A 16,420-nucleotide genomic window follows, 5' to 3' on the forward strand; every position below is an offset into this window, starting at 1 on the left:
ACTTAGTTATTCATACTTCGTGTCTACTGAATACAATGCCCACAATTTCAAAATGTGGATAAAATTAATTCAGTTGGTGCTTTGAGCTGCCTATTACTACTGCATAAATTATGCAGAAAAACTGAAGACATTTAAGTAAAATATGGTGAGAAAGAATAGAAAAATAAGAAAGTAGGAAGCCTCCGGGGATTATTGTCTTGGAGTATTTGTCAAATGTACACTCCACGACTAACAATGTTTCCTTCGTGGGGAACTACAGTTATTTACAACTTTTTGAAAGAACTCCTCAATGATAAATCCACTACAGTTGTAAAAATTAATTATTTGTAAAAAGGAAAGCACAACTCTCTTTCACGCCCTGTGTCCCATCTTAAAGTGCATGTGCAAAATAGTCAATCAATAATAATACCTATCCACACCGTTAATATAAGAAAAGATGAAAAGAACAATCAGAAATTCTCAGAAATAACCCTGCACTTAGATTAAAAATGTGACTCCATAAAGGAGGCATAACTGAGGTTAAAATGTGTTAAAATTGTGGATCCATGATACATGGAACGAAACAGGCTATTCTTTTCAATCCTAGGCCTGCCAGAAATCGTCTCGCAATGGAGGAACTACAAAAAAGGACAAAGCATCCCAACTGAAAAAGCCGAACTACAGTTAAATGGAATCAAATGTTAAAAATTAACGACCCGACATCCCAAATTCACATTACAAAAATTACAATGATCCAAGCTCAAGGGTGAGCCACACAAGGATCCACAAGGAGGCAGGTAGTGGTTTTCCGAACACTGAAACGTCTAAAGAAAAAGAGGTTATATACAATGTGCTCCTGCAGGCATAGGATAAAGTGTAGCAAGCTGCTGAAACAAGTTTGGAGTAACATGAAGAGAAGATTTTGTTGGATACCCTATTACGGTGTAATCTCAGTAAGCTATCAGTATCTGTATATTTTTTTTTATTTAAGAATAAGTTGCTTGTTTAGTATAAGTTAAAGGAAAGAACCCTTGCTGAAAATCAAAATTCGAGGAGACGCATTATAAGAGGTGAACCAATTCTACTATCTTGGGAGCGAGATGGCGCAAGTGAGGGAGATATCGCATGCAATTTGGCGGGTGCGAAGGTAGTTTTCTTCGACAAACAAGCTCTCTTGTTATAGCAAATTAATATAGACAGAGAAAAATATACCTGCACTATGTCTCAAACCAGCGTCATATGCAACTGCCGGCCGCGGTGGTCTCGCGGTTCTAGGCGCTCAGTCCGGAACCGCGGGGCTGCTACGGTCGCAGGTTCGAATCCTGCCTCGGGCATGGATGTGTGTAATGTCCTTAGGTTAGTTAGGTTTAATTAGTTCTAAGTTCTAGGGGATTGATGACCACAGATGTTAAATCCCATAGTGCTCAGAGCCATTTGAGCCATATGCAACTGTAATATGGACTTTGGCAGAACCTCAGAATCTGAATACCAAATTGATGATTCCTTGTTGCCCAAGAATGTGTCCTATCAACCGATCACTCTTTGTAGTGAAGTTATACCATGAATTTCTTTTCTCCACGATTCTGTTCAGTATCTCATCGTTAGTTACGAGATCTACCCACGTAATCTGCAGCATTCATCTATAACACGACACTTAAAAAATTTCTTTTCCCTTCTTATCTAAACTGTTTATTGTCCATGTTTCACTTTCATACATTGCTACATTCCATACTAATACTTTCAGATAAGTCCTCCTAACATTTAAATTAATATCCGATTTTGACAAATTTCTCTTCTTTAGAAAAACTTTTCGTGCCATTGCCACTGTACATTTTATATCCTCTTTAGTTCGGCCACGAACAGGGCAGAATCTCGCTTCCTAATCTAATGCCTCACCAGCACCTGATTTGATTAGATTATATTCTATTTGCTTTGCTTAGATTTCATTGATGTTCATCCTGTATCCCCCTTTCAAGAAAGTGCCCATTCTGTTTCCTAGTCCTTTGCTGTTTATGAAAGGTTGTTAGCGTACAAGTTGTAAATAAGGTTTCGCTCCCTGTATTTTATCTTTGCTACTGTCAGAATTTCAAAGTGCGTGCAACAATTAACATTGTCAAAAGCTACGATAAGTCTACAGGTTCTATAAACGTGAGTCAGTTTGTCTTCAACCTATGGTCTAAGATATGCCATAGACTGAATATTGCCTCGCGTATTCCAATATTTCTCCGGACCCCAAACGGATCTTCCCTGAGGGCGGCTTCTACTATTTTTTGCATTCTTCTGTAAATTATCCGTGTCAGTATTTTGCAACTGTAACTCGCTAAACAGATAGTTCGGTAGTATCCACATTTGTTAATTAGCGCATGCTTCATTTGGAACTGAAATTATTACAATCTTCTTAAAGTTTGAGAATATTTCCCCTGCCTCATATATCTTGTACACCAAGTGGAAGAGTTTCGTCATGGCTAGCTGTCCCAAGGGTATCAGTAGTTCTGAGGGAATACTGTCTATTCCGGGCGCCTTGTTTCGGTTTAGGTCTTTTAGCGCTCTGTCAAATTCTTCTGCAGTATCACGTCTCTCACCTCATCATCTTCTACTTCCCCTTCCCTTTCTGTAAAACTGGCTTCAAGTTAAATTCCTTTGTACAGCCCCTCTATATATTCCTTCCACCTTTCAGCTTTCTCTTCTTTGGTTAGCACGGGTTTTCTATCTGAGTTTTTGATATTTGTTCAACTTCTTCTCTTTTGTCCACAGGTCTCTTTAATTTCCCTGTAGGCAGTATCTTCATCTTATATTGTAGGCATACAGGATGAGTCACTAACTATTGCCACCAAGAATAACTCCGATAATATGATAGGAGTTGAAAAGTTTGTGAGACGGAAGTCGCATGGGACAACGGGGGCCATAATATGACGATCGTTTTTTTCTGCTAGGTGCGGTCGCTTCAGAGATATGAAGCTCAACTTTGTTTTTTCAAATGGGATGCTATAGTTTGGTACTTATTTTCTGACAGCGGCTGTCGCGGCGAATCCAATGATGTGTAACAGTAACGTCTTTGAAGGTCAAAAAGGGTGCATGAACGTCCATTTGCAGAAGGTGATCGAAGTGATGACCATTGGTATCAATGCAGTGCTGCAATCTTATTGTCACGGGTTGAGTGGTATTCCTTATCACTTCGACACTTATCAAAGCAGCCGGCTGCTGTGGCGAAGTGGTTCTAGGCGCTTCAGTCCGGAAAGACGCAGCTGCTACGATCGCAGGTTTGAATCCTGCCTGGGGCATGGATGTGTGTGATGTCCTTAGGTTAGTTAGGTTTACGTAGTTCTAAGTTTAGGGGACTGATGACCTCAGATGTTAAGTCCCATAGTGCTTAGAGCCATTTGAACTTATCAAAGCACATGCTCTGACATTTCTTTCTCGTATATCGTGCAAATAGTAAATATTCGCCGAATACGGCGTAGTCATCTAATCAGCTATTGATATGTAAACACCATTCGGCGGTTTCGCAATACAACACTAATAGGAAAGATAAGATTAGTATTGTCGAATCAAGCGAAAGTGAATGATGTACTACTTCGAAGAACAAGTCGATATGATTCTGATTTACGGAGAATGCCAACGAAATTCAGTGAGAGCTAGAGAATTTCATCCTGGAAGATAGGTCACGATAAAGAGGACGTGCTCTCTGCGTTCCTTGGTGATGCGGCTTTTGTCGTTGCTGCACTGCTACCCAAATGCTGGTACCTGTGCTGAGAGAGAGAGCGCTCCGGCCGATTTGAAATACTTATCATACGACTTTTGGAAAACTCTTGGGTGAAAAATATTAATTTTTGCGCATCTTACAGCCTGATATTCCCACTCGATAAGAAACTGAATTTATTTTCATTATCCGCAATACTTACTGCGCTGCATCAAATTAAGTAAAACATTATACGAAGTTTTAATGGTTTCGGAGAGGTAAAAACACACTGAGTAAAATTTGCGTATGGTTGATTTTAGCTGATACGTTGCAATGAATAAAATGTAGATAAGATTTTAAAGTTTCATTTAAAACTGAGAGCAGATCGGTATCGCTTTTCTCCTGCGAGTTATTGGTTTTTATATCTGAACGTCAGTTGCTAGCGACGCAGCCACCTTGCGCATCGCGAATCATGTAGTCATAAAAATCGTCATATTTCATAAATGACTCACGATAACGAAACTACATTGAGGCACAAATGAGGTATATTCGAATCTTTGTTATTCAGTTATTCACCAAGATATGGAAGTAATTCGTCCGCAGCAGTGAGAGGTCGGTGCTCAGGACGCATTCAGACGTCCATAGCACTGTAGAAAAACTAAGATGGCGCGCGTATAAACGCCCACAACACCTGGGGTGTGGCGTAATAGGACGTGCATACACGCCCATATCAGCAAAACGGTTAGTTATTACCAGTTTCTGTTCTTCCTGCAGGCGAAGCCTGATTTCGCTAAACTTCAATCATTTTTTCAATCGTAATTGGCTCGTGCTGTTGAGACCTTAACTTTTCTCGGCGAATTGAATGTTCAAGTAACTTACGGGTTTTCTGCCGGTTGACGTCGTCGAACACCGCCGATATTTCGACAGGAGCACACCCTGCCAGTCTCAAGGCACAAATGCAAGGAAGAAGAAATGTGCAAACAAATTTAATACCTCGGTTCACAGAGGAGAAACAAGGAAGACACCACACACAGAACAAGTGTCAACACAAACAATTTGCAGTTGTGGCATGTCATATATTGGTCAGGCAATCAGGACTGTGGAAGACCGGTGTATTGAACATAAGCGTCACCCACGCTTACAACAGCCGAGCAAATCCGCTATTGCAGAACATTGCCATCACACTGGTCATCCTATGGAATACAACAACACGGAGATTCTGGCTTGCACGTCCAGCTATTGGGATAGTGTTATTAAGGAAGCTGTTGAAATCAGACTATCAAGCAACCTTATTAACAGAGATGGTGGATTTTGTTTAAATGCTGCTTGGAATCCGGCTCTGTCTCTCATCAAAAAACAGAGGAACAGAATTAGTGCTACCTCACCTGTTGATTAATAGTAACTATCGATATTTCTGATGTTGGTTATCTTTGTTTGCGTTGACACTTGTTCTGTGGTGGTGTCTTCCTTGTTCCTCCTCTGTGAACCGAGGTATTAAATTTGCTTGCACATTTCTTCTTCCTTGCATTTGTGCCTTGAGAATGGCACGGTGTGCTCCTGTAGAAATATCGGCGGTGTTCGACGACGTCACCCGGCAGCAAAACCGTAAGTTATTTGGGCTCGTGCTGTTGTTTCCATCATTCAGTCGGTAAAATATTAGCCTCTCAGTTCCGCACAACGCTCCCGCATCCGCGGGGCTCGCAGCTATTAGCTGCGTGAGCGCGTGATGGCGGCCCAGAACCTGGCGCCCGGTGTTTCCTGGGGTCGGCCGGCAGAGGATCGTGACCCGTGCGCCGGCCCGCTTGCATCACTTTCGAGAAACCGCGCGGCACCCCAGCCCGCATCGGTCCGCCTCGCTCGTGGCTAACGAAGCGCGCAGCGCGCTCTGCTCCGGATGCGGCGTGCGCGCCTTCAGTCAGCGCCGCCGGCGGCCATCAGTTCCGCTCGAGTGAGTTATCTGTGGCTCCCTCCCCTCCCACACTCCGGATCTCGCGCATCGAGGCTGCCGTGGGGCCGCGCCGCGGGAGAAAAAGGCCGAACGGCTGCGGCTAACGCGAGGTCGGCCCCGGCCCCGGCCCCACGCGGCCCGCCCGCTGGATTGATGGCGCGCATTAAAAGCGCATTACGGGCCGCCGCGCCGGCGAGCGAGACCGGACGCTGCAGACCAGATAGCTGGCTGTCCGTACCGGAGGCCTCGGGAGCCGGCCAAGGCGGATCGGTCCCTTGCTAGCACTTGTCTACAGTCTCCTACGCGATTTTACCACGCTACTTGCAGGGTTATCCTGCTGCCCCTACCGATGTCGTTCTATGCAACCCGCACTATGTAACATGAGCGGCATCAAGACAGGCGACAGCCACATAATCAGTTAAGTTCCCTCTCAGAAAACGGAACTATACTGTAAAAAACTCCTGGGTCCCCGGGTTCGATTCCCGGCGGGGCCAGGGACTTTTTCTGCCTCGCGATGACTGGGTGTTGTGTGATGTCCTTAGGTTAGTTAGGTTTAAGTAGTTCTAGGTTCTACGGGACCGATGACCATAGATTTTAAGTCCCATAGTGCTCATAGCTTTTTTTTTGTTTTTTGTAAAAAACACAAGTGATGATTGGCCATCAGTTATACCTATATTAGCAAGTGACATAGCCTCCATTGGTGGTAATAAGGTTGCTGACTCTGGCATCCAATTGATCGTGTACAGGGTGAAAAGTATTTAAACCGACAAACTCTTGGAGGTTGTAGGGGACATCAAAACAAATTTTTTTCCCAAGCGTTATTTTTTCCTATGAGGAGTATATAAATCGGTAGAGGAAGATTTCTCTGGCGACAAATTGATTAAAACCAACAAAAAAGTCCAGAGGGGACATGTCTGGGAATCGAGCAGGCCATGGTACAGGACCACCTCCGCCAATCCACGTTTCTGGGAACCGTCGGCCCAGGAATCGACGCACACGGCGACTGAACTGTGCCGGCGCCCCGTCATGTTAGAACCACATGCGTTGTCTTATAGGGAGCGGGACGTTTTCCAGCAATTCGGGCAATGCTCTGGCGAGAAAATTGTTGTAGTGCCTGCCATTGAATGGCCTAGGTAGCAAATACGGCCCAGTTAAACAGTCCCGAACAACACCGACCCACACATTAATGAAGAACGGCACTTGATGAGCGCTAGTAACTGTGGCATCTGGGTTATCCTCACTCCAAACATTTTGAAGACTCCATCACGACCAAATGTTGCTTCATCGGTAAACAACACAGAGGATGGAAATGTAGGATGCATTTCACAGTGTCACAGGTACCACTGCGAAAACTGTGCTCTGGGTGGATAATTAACTGGTTCCAGGTTGTGGACACGCTGTAAGTGAAATGGACGTAACAATTTCTCTCGAAGGACTGCTCTTACATTCGTCTGATTCGTCCCCATGTTACGTGCAATTGCACGAGTGCTGATTGAAGGATCCCGCTCCACATGCTGCAAGACAGCAAACTGCAACGTTCTTACCGTGCGACGGCGTCCCTGTCCAGGTAATTTGCTAAATGACCCGGTCTTACGTAGAAGTTCGTACACAGAAGCAAAGCTCGCATGATGCGGGATACGGTGATTAGGAGATTGTTGTTGATAAACACGCTGTGCAGCTCGCCCGTTGTGGTGCCCTACATCGTACGCACCAAGCATGTCAGTTGTAAGTAGGCTGTTTAGGTTTTTTTATTGGTAACACCGCCACCACGTAACGCTCTGTATGAAAATCACTGGCTGTGCCGTGTGCAGTCTGTGGCTGGTTGGCATTGTTGTAATACTCGCCATTGTAGTGTTGGGCAGCGGCAGCTGGATGCTAACAGCGCGTAGTGTTGCGCGGTTGGAGGTGAGCCGCCAGCAGTGGTGGATGTGGGGAGAGAGATGGCGGAGTTTTGAAATTTGTAAGACTGGATGTCATGAACTGCTATATATATTATGACTATTAAGGTAAATACATTGTTTGTTCTCTATTAAAATCTTTCATTTGCTAACTATCCCTATCAGTAGTTAGTGCCTTCTGTAGTTTGAATCTTTTATTTAGCTGACAGTTGTGGCGCTCGCTGTATTGCAGTAGTTCGAGTAACCAAGATTTTTGTGAGGTAAGCGATCTGTAAAACGTATAGGTTAATGTTAGTCAGGGCCATGTTTTGTAGGGATTTTTGAAAGTCAGATTGCATTGTGCTGCAAAAAAATATTGTGTCAGTTTAAGCACAGTCTTGTAGAAGTGTTTAAAGGGGACGTTTCATATGGCGACCCTGACAGGATACGTCAATGGAATCTTGTGATTTTTTCTTGTAGTGTGTGTAATTAGTGTAGATTTTGTTTATTGCTAGCACGTAATTGTAGAGAGAATCTCCTTTGTAGTTGCAGTCTTTCACTGTTGTGCAGTAAAACAGTTGTGGCATGCATGTAGATTTGCACCAAGCATTTCGCAGCTGCGCTTGCAATTAACTATATATTATTTGTTATTTTAATGTGTTCTCTTATTTATGCTCTTCAAATTGTGTTTTTCTGTGTTGTTGTGTGAAATATTGTGACAATAATGGCGTGTGAAAAACGTAACACTAGGCTCCAAAGTAAACTGAGAAATAATAGTGACGACGAGCGTAGCGTACCAGCACCACTGTGTAATGAATTAACAGACATTCAAAGTAGTAATTTGGTAACTATGCATAGGGAAATGGAGCGAGTGTCAAATAATGGTGTAGACAGTGAAACAGGTAGTGAACAGGGAAGCATTATCGATCGATCGGTCGGCAACAGCTCGCCTCAAGATTCCGAAATGACAGGACAGAATCTTGCAAATACTGTAGATTCAGGTTTCGCGTCCTCACCGTTTTCTCAAATAAGTCTAGACACATTTTCTGTTTTCTCAAACTGCGAATACTTCCAGTTCAAACGCATTGCCGAATAGCACTGAGGAACATGTTTCAGACACCAGTGCATTGTTATTACATTTAATGCAACAAATGGGACAAAAGCTTCAAAAGTTAGACACCACACTTGAACAAACGAGTGAAGATTTAACTAATGAGTTACACAACATTGAATCGAAATGTCAAAAAGTCTGTAATGACGTAAAAACACAAATTTGTGAGCATTTTCAACCTATTTTTTCGCGGCATGAAAATGCATTACAGAATCACGAAGCAGCCATAAAAGAACTGCACACTATTGTTCATGAAAATCATGACTCAGTTGCACCTACCGATTCAGTTACGCAGCTTGCAAAAACTCACGAAAACTTAAAGGACACAGTAGATACGATTTCAACACAAATGGACAATGTGAAACTTGGTTCAGAAAAACACACAGAGGAAATAATTTCACTATCGGATAAAGTAGCCGAACTTTCAGATCAGTTCACTAACTTATCTACAAAGGTAGATGATGATCTGAATGACACAAAACCTGCAGCCTTCACTGACACTGAAGAGTATGAACAAATTAGAAAATTCAAACAGAATCAAAATCAAATCAACACACAGTACGAAAGAGAAATGCGGGAAGTACAAGATCAGATGACTCAAGTAATACAAGAATTACATATTTCAGAGGACACTCGCGCTCCAACACGGGAAGAGGAACTTAGAAATACAGAACAACCACAAAATAATAACACAGGACACTTCGGAAATTATGAAAGAATTTGGCAAGGCGCATTGAATTTTGAGATGGAACCGCCGAAACGATGTAACAATGACCGACATGCGACTCCCCGACATGATGATTTTGACTATAAGCTGTTCATTACTACACGTAAATTCAAAACACTTAAGAATTCTGGGAACGACATTCATCCACAAGCGTGGCTCGATCAATTCTCTCATTATTTTCCTCCCAACTGGTCATTGGAGCCCAGGTTAGAATTTATGTGTGACTACTTGGAGAATGAACCAGCTGTAAGAATGCGATCGGTCATTCACGATTGTCACAGTGATGGAGAATTTTATCTTGCCTTCCTCTCAGCATATTGGTCTCAAGCTACACAAGACCGAATAAAACATAGCATCATAATGATGAAACATTTCGAACAATCTGCATTTTCCAGTCTTGAGAAATACACTCCTGGAAATTGAAATAAGAACACCGTGAATTCATTGCCCCAGGAAGGGGAAACTTTATTGACACATTCCTGGGGTCAGATACATCACATGATCACACTGACAGAACCACAGGCACATAGACACAGGCAACAGAACATGCACAATGTCGGCACTAGTACAGTGTATATCCACCTTTCGCAGCAATGCAGGCTACTATTCTCCCATGGAGACGATCGTAGAGATGCTGGATGTAGTCCTGTGGAACGGCTTGGCATGCCATTTCCACCTGGCACCTCAGTTGGACCAGCGTTCGTGCTGGACGTGCAGACCGCGTGAGACGACGACGCTTCATCCAGTCCCAAACATGCTCAATGAGGGACAGATCCGGAGATCTCGCTGGCCAGGGTAGTTGACTTACACCTTCTAAAGCACGTTGGGTGGCACGGGATACATGCGGACGTGCATTGTCCTGTTGGAACAGCAAGTTTCCTTGCTGGTCTAGGAATGGTAGAACGATGGGTTCTATGACGGTTTGGATGTACCGTGCACTATTCAGTGTCCCCTAAACGAACACCAGACGTGTACGGCCAGTGTAGGAGATTGTTCCCCACACCATGATGCCGGGTGTTGGCCCTGTGTGCCTCGGTCGTATGCAGTCCTGATTGTGGCGCTCACCTGCACGGCGCCAAACACGCATACGACCATCATTGGCACCAAGGCAGAAGCGACTCTCATCGCTGAAGACGACACGTCTCCATTCGTCCCTCCATTCACGCCTGTCGCGACACCACTGGAGGCGGGCTGCACGATGTTGGGGCGTGAGCGGAAGACGGCCTAACGGTGTGCGGGACCGTAGCCCAGCTTCATGGAGACGGTTGCGAATGGTCCTCGCCGATACCCCAGGAGCAACAGTCTCCCTAATTTGCTGGGAAGTGGCGGTGCGGTCCCCTACGGCACTGCGTAGGATCCTACGGTCTTGGCGTGCATCCGTGCGTCGTTGCGGTCCGGTCCCAGGTCGACGGGCACGTGCACCTTCCGCCGACCACTAGCGACAACATCGATGTACTGTGGAGACCTCACGCCCCACGTGTTGAGCAATTCGGCGGTACGTCCACCCGGCCTCCCGCATGCCCACTATACGCCCTCGCTCAAAGTCCGTCAACTGCACATACGGTTCACGTCCACGCTGTCGCGGCATGCTACCAGTGTTCAAGACTGCGATGGAGCTCCGTATGCCACGGCAAACTGGCTGACACTGACGGCGGCGGTGCACAAATGCTGCGCAGCTAGCGCCATTCGACGGTCAACACCGCGGTTCCTGGTGTGTCCGCTGTGCCGTGCGTGTGATCATTGCTTGTACAGCCCTCTCGCAGTGTCCGGAGCAAGTATGGTGGGTCTGACACACCGGTGTCAATGTGTTCTTTTTTCCATTTCCAGGAGTGTATTTTGAAGACATGTTGCACAAGAATCAGTACCTGTCAAACCCATCCAGCCCCTCAGAACTCATCGGCATTTACCTGAACATTTACGACATATTATTTTGGCAGGGCGTTGCAAAGACGACATTGAAGCTTTCCAGGGATTCTTACAAGAATTAGAAATCGACACACACAGTCGCGGGATGCGAAAACAGGAAAACAATCACTACAGGTCACATCCGTCGCAATTCCGCGATGAAGAAACAATAACTTGACACGACAAGACTATTCTCACAACACAAATCGTGACCAAAATAGACACCACCCATATGCCAACCACTGGCAGAGTAATAGTTACAGAGAAAGATCGCATTTACGTAGTAATGAATATTACACAGACAGTCATAGACAGACAATATGGCAAGCACAACTATTATTATCACGGGAGACAGAATAATTTAAGATGCAAGGGTCCAAAGCTCAGTGAAAATACAGGGAGAAATTCTCCACCACTTAACCGACAAGAAAGAAAATTCAGGAACTACCGACATGACGACAGACGATATAATCATAACGACAGAACGGAATTTCATCAGAACTGGCGGGATTCAAACAGAGCTGGGCCTTCTCGGCAAAGTGAATTTGTACAAGTTAGGTCTCCTAATCCCAATAACGACGCACGCCAACATAGAGATAGCAGACAATGACTCGTACCGCAGGCAGCTACGTGCGCCGGCTGGCTCAGAGAAAAATAACATAGGCGCTAACCTTGAGCAAATTTTAGCATTCCTTACCGACGTATACCACATGATAATTGCGTTGAAGTTGAAACTCTGCGTACTAGGAAGAGTAAAGGTTTACACCACATTTCACATGTAAAACCGTTTATTGAAAGATAATCTGCTTTTTAACTTTGTCTTTGCCATAAAATTTTTCACTTCACGCTACTAGTACCATTTGTTACACTGAGAAACTGTTAACATGCCACAATGTTTTCAAGTTAACTATCCAGTCAAGAACCGAGGGAACATTTTTAAACAGAAATTACGAATGCATTGTTATAGTGAACAGACGACACAGTGTTGTTATTTGTACATTCTTGCTTGTTAGTTGCACGATTACGTAACGACTATAAGGCTTACATACTTTGAACATATATTGTTAATGAGATTTTAATGCAACATTTTGGTTTAGTTGAAAATACATTATTTATTCGAAGTACTTTCTGTGAGATTAAAGATGCCTTAGCATTTGGTTTCTTTGATAGCTACACGGTTATATCACGACGCCCCCCGTGAACCATGGACCTTGCCGTGGTGGGGAGGCTTGCGTGCCTCAGCGATACAGATAGCCATACCGTAGGTACAACCACAACAGAGGGGTATCTGTTGAGAGGACAGACAAACGTGTGGTTCCTGAAGAGGGGCAGCAGCCTTTTCAGTAGTTGCAAGGGCAACAGTCTGGATGATTGATTGATCTGGCCTTGTAACAATAACCAAAACGGCCTTGCTGTGCTGGTACTGTGAACGGCTGAAAGCAAGGGGAAACTACGGCCGTAATTTTTCCCGAGGGCATGCAGCTTTATTGTATGATTAAATGATGATGGCGTCCTCTTGGGTAAAATATTCCGGAGGTAAAATAGTCCCCCATTCGGATCTCCGGGTGGGGACTACTCAAGAGGACGTCGTTATCAGGAGGAAGAAAACTGGCATTCTACGGATCGGAGAGTGGAATGTCAGATCCATTAATCGGGCAGGGAAATGGACAGGTTAAATTTAGATATAGTGGGAATTAGTGAAGTTCGGTGGCAGGAGGAACGAGACCTCTGGTCAGGCGACTACAGGGTTATAAACACAAAATCAAATAGGGGTAATGCAGGAGTAGGTTTAATAATGAATAGGAGAATAGGAATGCGGGTAAGCTACTACAAACAGCATAGCCAACGCATTATTGTAGCCCAGATAGATACGAAGCCCACACCTACTACACTAGTACAAGTTTATATGCCAACTAGCTCTGCAGATGACGAAAAAATTGAAGAAATGTATGATGAAATAAAAGAAATTATTCAGATAGTGAAGGGAGATGAAAATTTATAGTCATAGGTGACTGGAATTCGAGTGTAGGAAAAGGGAGACAAGGAAACGTAGAAGATGGATATAGATTGGGGCTAAGAAATGAAAGAGGAAGCCGCCTGGTAGAATTTTGCACAGAGCATAACTTAGTCACAGCTAACACATGGTTTAAGAATCATGAAAGAAGGTTGTTTACATGGAAGAACCCTGGAGATACTAAAAGGTATCAGATAGATTATATAATGGTAAGACAGAGATTTAGGAACCAGGTTTTAAATTGAAACTTCCTGGCAGATTAAAACTGTGTGCCCGACTGAGGCTCGAACTCGGGATCTTTGCCTTTCGCAGGCAAGTGCTCCCCCGCGAAAGGCAAAGGTCCCGAGTTCGAGTCTCGGTTGGGCACACAGTTTTAATCTGCCAGGAAGTTTCATATCAGCGCACACTCCGCTGCAGAGTGAAAATCTCATTCTGGAAACATCCCCCAGGCTGTGGCTAAGCCATGTCTCCACAATATCCTTTCTTTCAGGAGTGCTAGTTCTGCAGGTTCGCAGGAGAGCTTCTGTAAAGTTTGGAAGGTAGGAGACGAGGTACTGGCAGAAGTAAAGCTGTGAGTACCGCGCGTGAGTCGTGCTTCGGTAGCTCAGTTGGTAGAGCATTTGCCCGCGAAAGGCAAAGGTCCCGAGTTCGAGTCTCGGTCGGGCACACAGTTTTAATCCGCCAGGTAGTTTCATATCAGCGCACACTCCGCTGCAGAGTGAAAATCTCATCCTGGAAACATCCCCCAGGCTGTGGCTAAGCCATGTCTCCACAATATCCTTTCTTTCAGGAGCGCTAGTTCTGCAGGTTCGCAGGAGAGCTTCTGTAAAGTTTGGAAGGTAGGAGACGAGGTACTGGCAGAAGTAAAGCTGTGAGTACCGGGCGTGAGTCGTGCTTCGGTACCTCAGATGGTAGAGCACTTGCCCGCGAAAGGCAAAGGTCACGAGTTCGAGTCTCGGTCGGGCACACAGTTTTAATCTGCCAGGAAGTTTCATATCAGCGCACACTCCGCTGCAGAGTGAAAATCTCATTCTGGAAACATCCCCCAGGCTGTGGCTAAGCCATATCTCCACAATATCCTTTCTTTCAGGAGTGCTAGTTCTGCAGGTTCGCAGGAGAGCTTCTGTAAAGTTTGGAAGGTAGGAGACGAGGTACTGGCAGAAGTAAAGCTGTGAGTACCGCGCGTGAGTCGTGCTTCGGTAGCTCAGTTGGTAGAGCATTTGCCCGCGAAAGGCAAAGGTCCCGAGTTCGAGTCTCGGTCGGTCACACAGTTTTAATCCGCCAGGTAGTTTCATATCAGCGCACACTCCGCTGCAGAGTGAAAATCTCATCCTGGAAACATCCCCCAGGCTGTGGCTAAGCCATGTCTCCACAATATCCTTTCTTTCAGGAGCGCTAGTTCTGCAGGTTCGCAGGAGAGCTTCTGTAAAGTTTGGAAGGTAGGAGACGAGGTACTGGCAGAAGTAAAGCTGTGAGTACCGGGCGTGAGTCGTGCTTCGGTACCTCAGATGGTAGAGCACTTGCCCGCGAAAGGCAAAGGTCACGAGTTCGAGTCTCGGTCGGGCACACAGTTTTAATCTGCCAGGAAGTTTCATATCAGCGCACACTCCGCTGCAGAGTGAAAATCTCATTCTGGAAACATCCCCCAGGCTGTGGCTAAGCCATGTCTCCACAATATCCTTTCTTTCAGGAGTGCTAGTTCTGCAGGTTTGCAGGAGAGCTTCTGTAAAGTTTGGAAGGTAGGAGACGAGGTACTGGCAGAAGTAAAGCTGTGAGTACCGCGCGTGAGTCGTGCTTCGGTAGCTCAGGTGGTAGAGCACTTGCCCACGAAAGGCAAAGGTCCCGAGTTCGAGTCTCGGTCGGGCACACAGTTTTAATCTGTCAGGAAGTTTCATATCAGCGCACACTCCGCTGCAGAGTAAAATCTCATTCTGGAGGTTTTAAATTGTAAGACATTTCCAGGGGTAGATGTGGACTCTGACCATAATATATTGGTTATGACCTGTACATTAAAACTGAAGAAACTGCAACAAGGTGGGAATTGAAGGAGATGGGACCTGGATAAACTGAAAGAACCAGAGGTTGTACAGAGTTTCAGGGAGAGCATAAGGGAACAATTGTTAGGAATGGGGGAAATAAATACAGTAGAATAAGAATGGATAGCTTTGAGGGATGAAGTAGTGAAGGCAGCAGAGGATAAAGTAGGTAAAAAGACGAGGGCTAGTAGAAATCCTTGTGTAACAGAAGAAATATTGAATTTAATTGATGAAAGGAGAAAATATAAAAATGAAATAAATGAAGCAGGCAAAAAGGAAAACAAACGACTCAAAAATGAGATCGACAGGAAGTGCAAAATGTCTAAGCAGGGACGGCTAGAGGACAAATGTAAGGATGTAGAGGCTTATCTCACTAGGGGTAAGATAGATACTGCCTACAGGAAAATTAAAGAGACCTTTGGAGATAAGAGAACCACTTGTATGAACATCAAGAGCTCAGATGGAAACCCAGTTCTAAGCAAAGAAGGGAAAGCAGAAAGGTGGAAGGAGTATATAGAGGGTCTATACAAGGGCGATGTACTTGAGGACAATATTATGGAAATGGAAGAGGATGTAGATGACATGGGAGATACGATACTGCGTGAAGAGTTTGACAGAGCACTGAAAGACCTGAGTCGAAACAAGGCCCCGGAGTAGACAACAGCCTTGGGAGAGCCAGTCCTGACAAAACTCTACCATCTGGTGAGCAAGATGTATGAGACAGGCGAAATACCCTCAGACTTCAAGAAGAATATAATAATTCCAATCCCAAAGAAAGCAGGTGTTGACAAATGTGAAAATTACCGAACAATCAGTCTAATAAGCCACAGATGCAAAATACTAACACTAATTCTTTACAGACGAATGGAAAAACTAGTAGAAGCCGACCTCGGGGAAGATCAGTTTGGATTCCGTAGAAATACTGGAACACGTGAGACAATACTGACCTTACGACTTATCTTAGAAGAAAGATTAAGAAAAGGCAAACCTACGTTCCTAGCATTTGTAGACTCAGAGAAAGCTTTTGACAATGTTGACTGGAATACTCTCTTTCAAATTCTAAAGGTGGCAGGGGTAAAATACAGGGAGCGAAAAGCTATTTACAATTTGTACAGAAACCAGATCGCAGTTATAAGAGTCGAAG

General features: G+C 44.7%; 1 non-coding gene across 1 annotated transcript; it reads left to right on the forward strand.

Annotated features, from left to right (window-relative positions):
- The first annotated feature begins 13,832 nt into the window (after window positions 1-13,832).
- Window positions 13,833-13,907, forward strand: Trnas-cga (transfer RNA serine (anticodon CGA)). The gene has a single exon. It is a non-coding gene; the product is annotated as a tRNA-Ser (tRNA).
- The last annotated feature ends 2,513 nt before the right edge of the window (window positions 13,908-16,420 follow it).

The sequence above is a fragment of the Schistocerca gregaria genome, chromosome 3 (assembly GCF_023897955.1).
Source record: "Schistocerca gregaria isolate iqSchGreg1 chromosome 3, iqSchGreg1.2, whole genome shotgun sequence".
Taxonomy (NCBI): domain Eukaryota; kingdom Metazoa; phylum Arthropoda; class Insecta; order Orthoptera; family Acrididae; genus Schistocerca; species Schistocerca gregaria.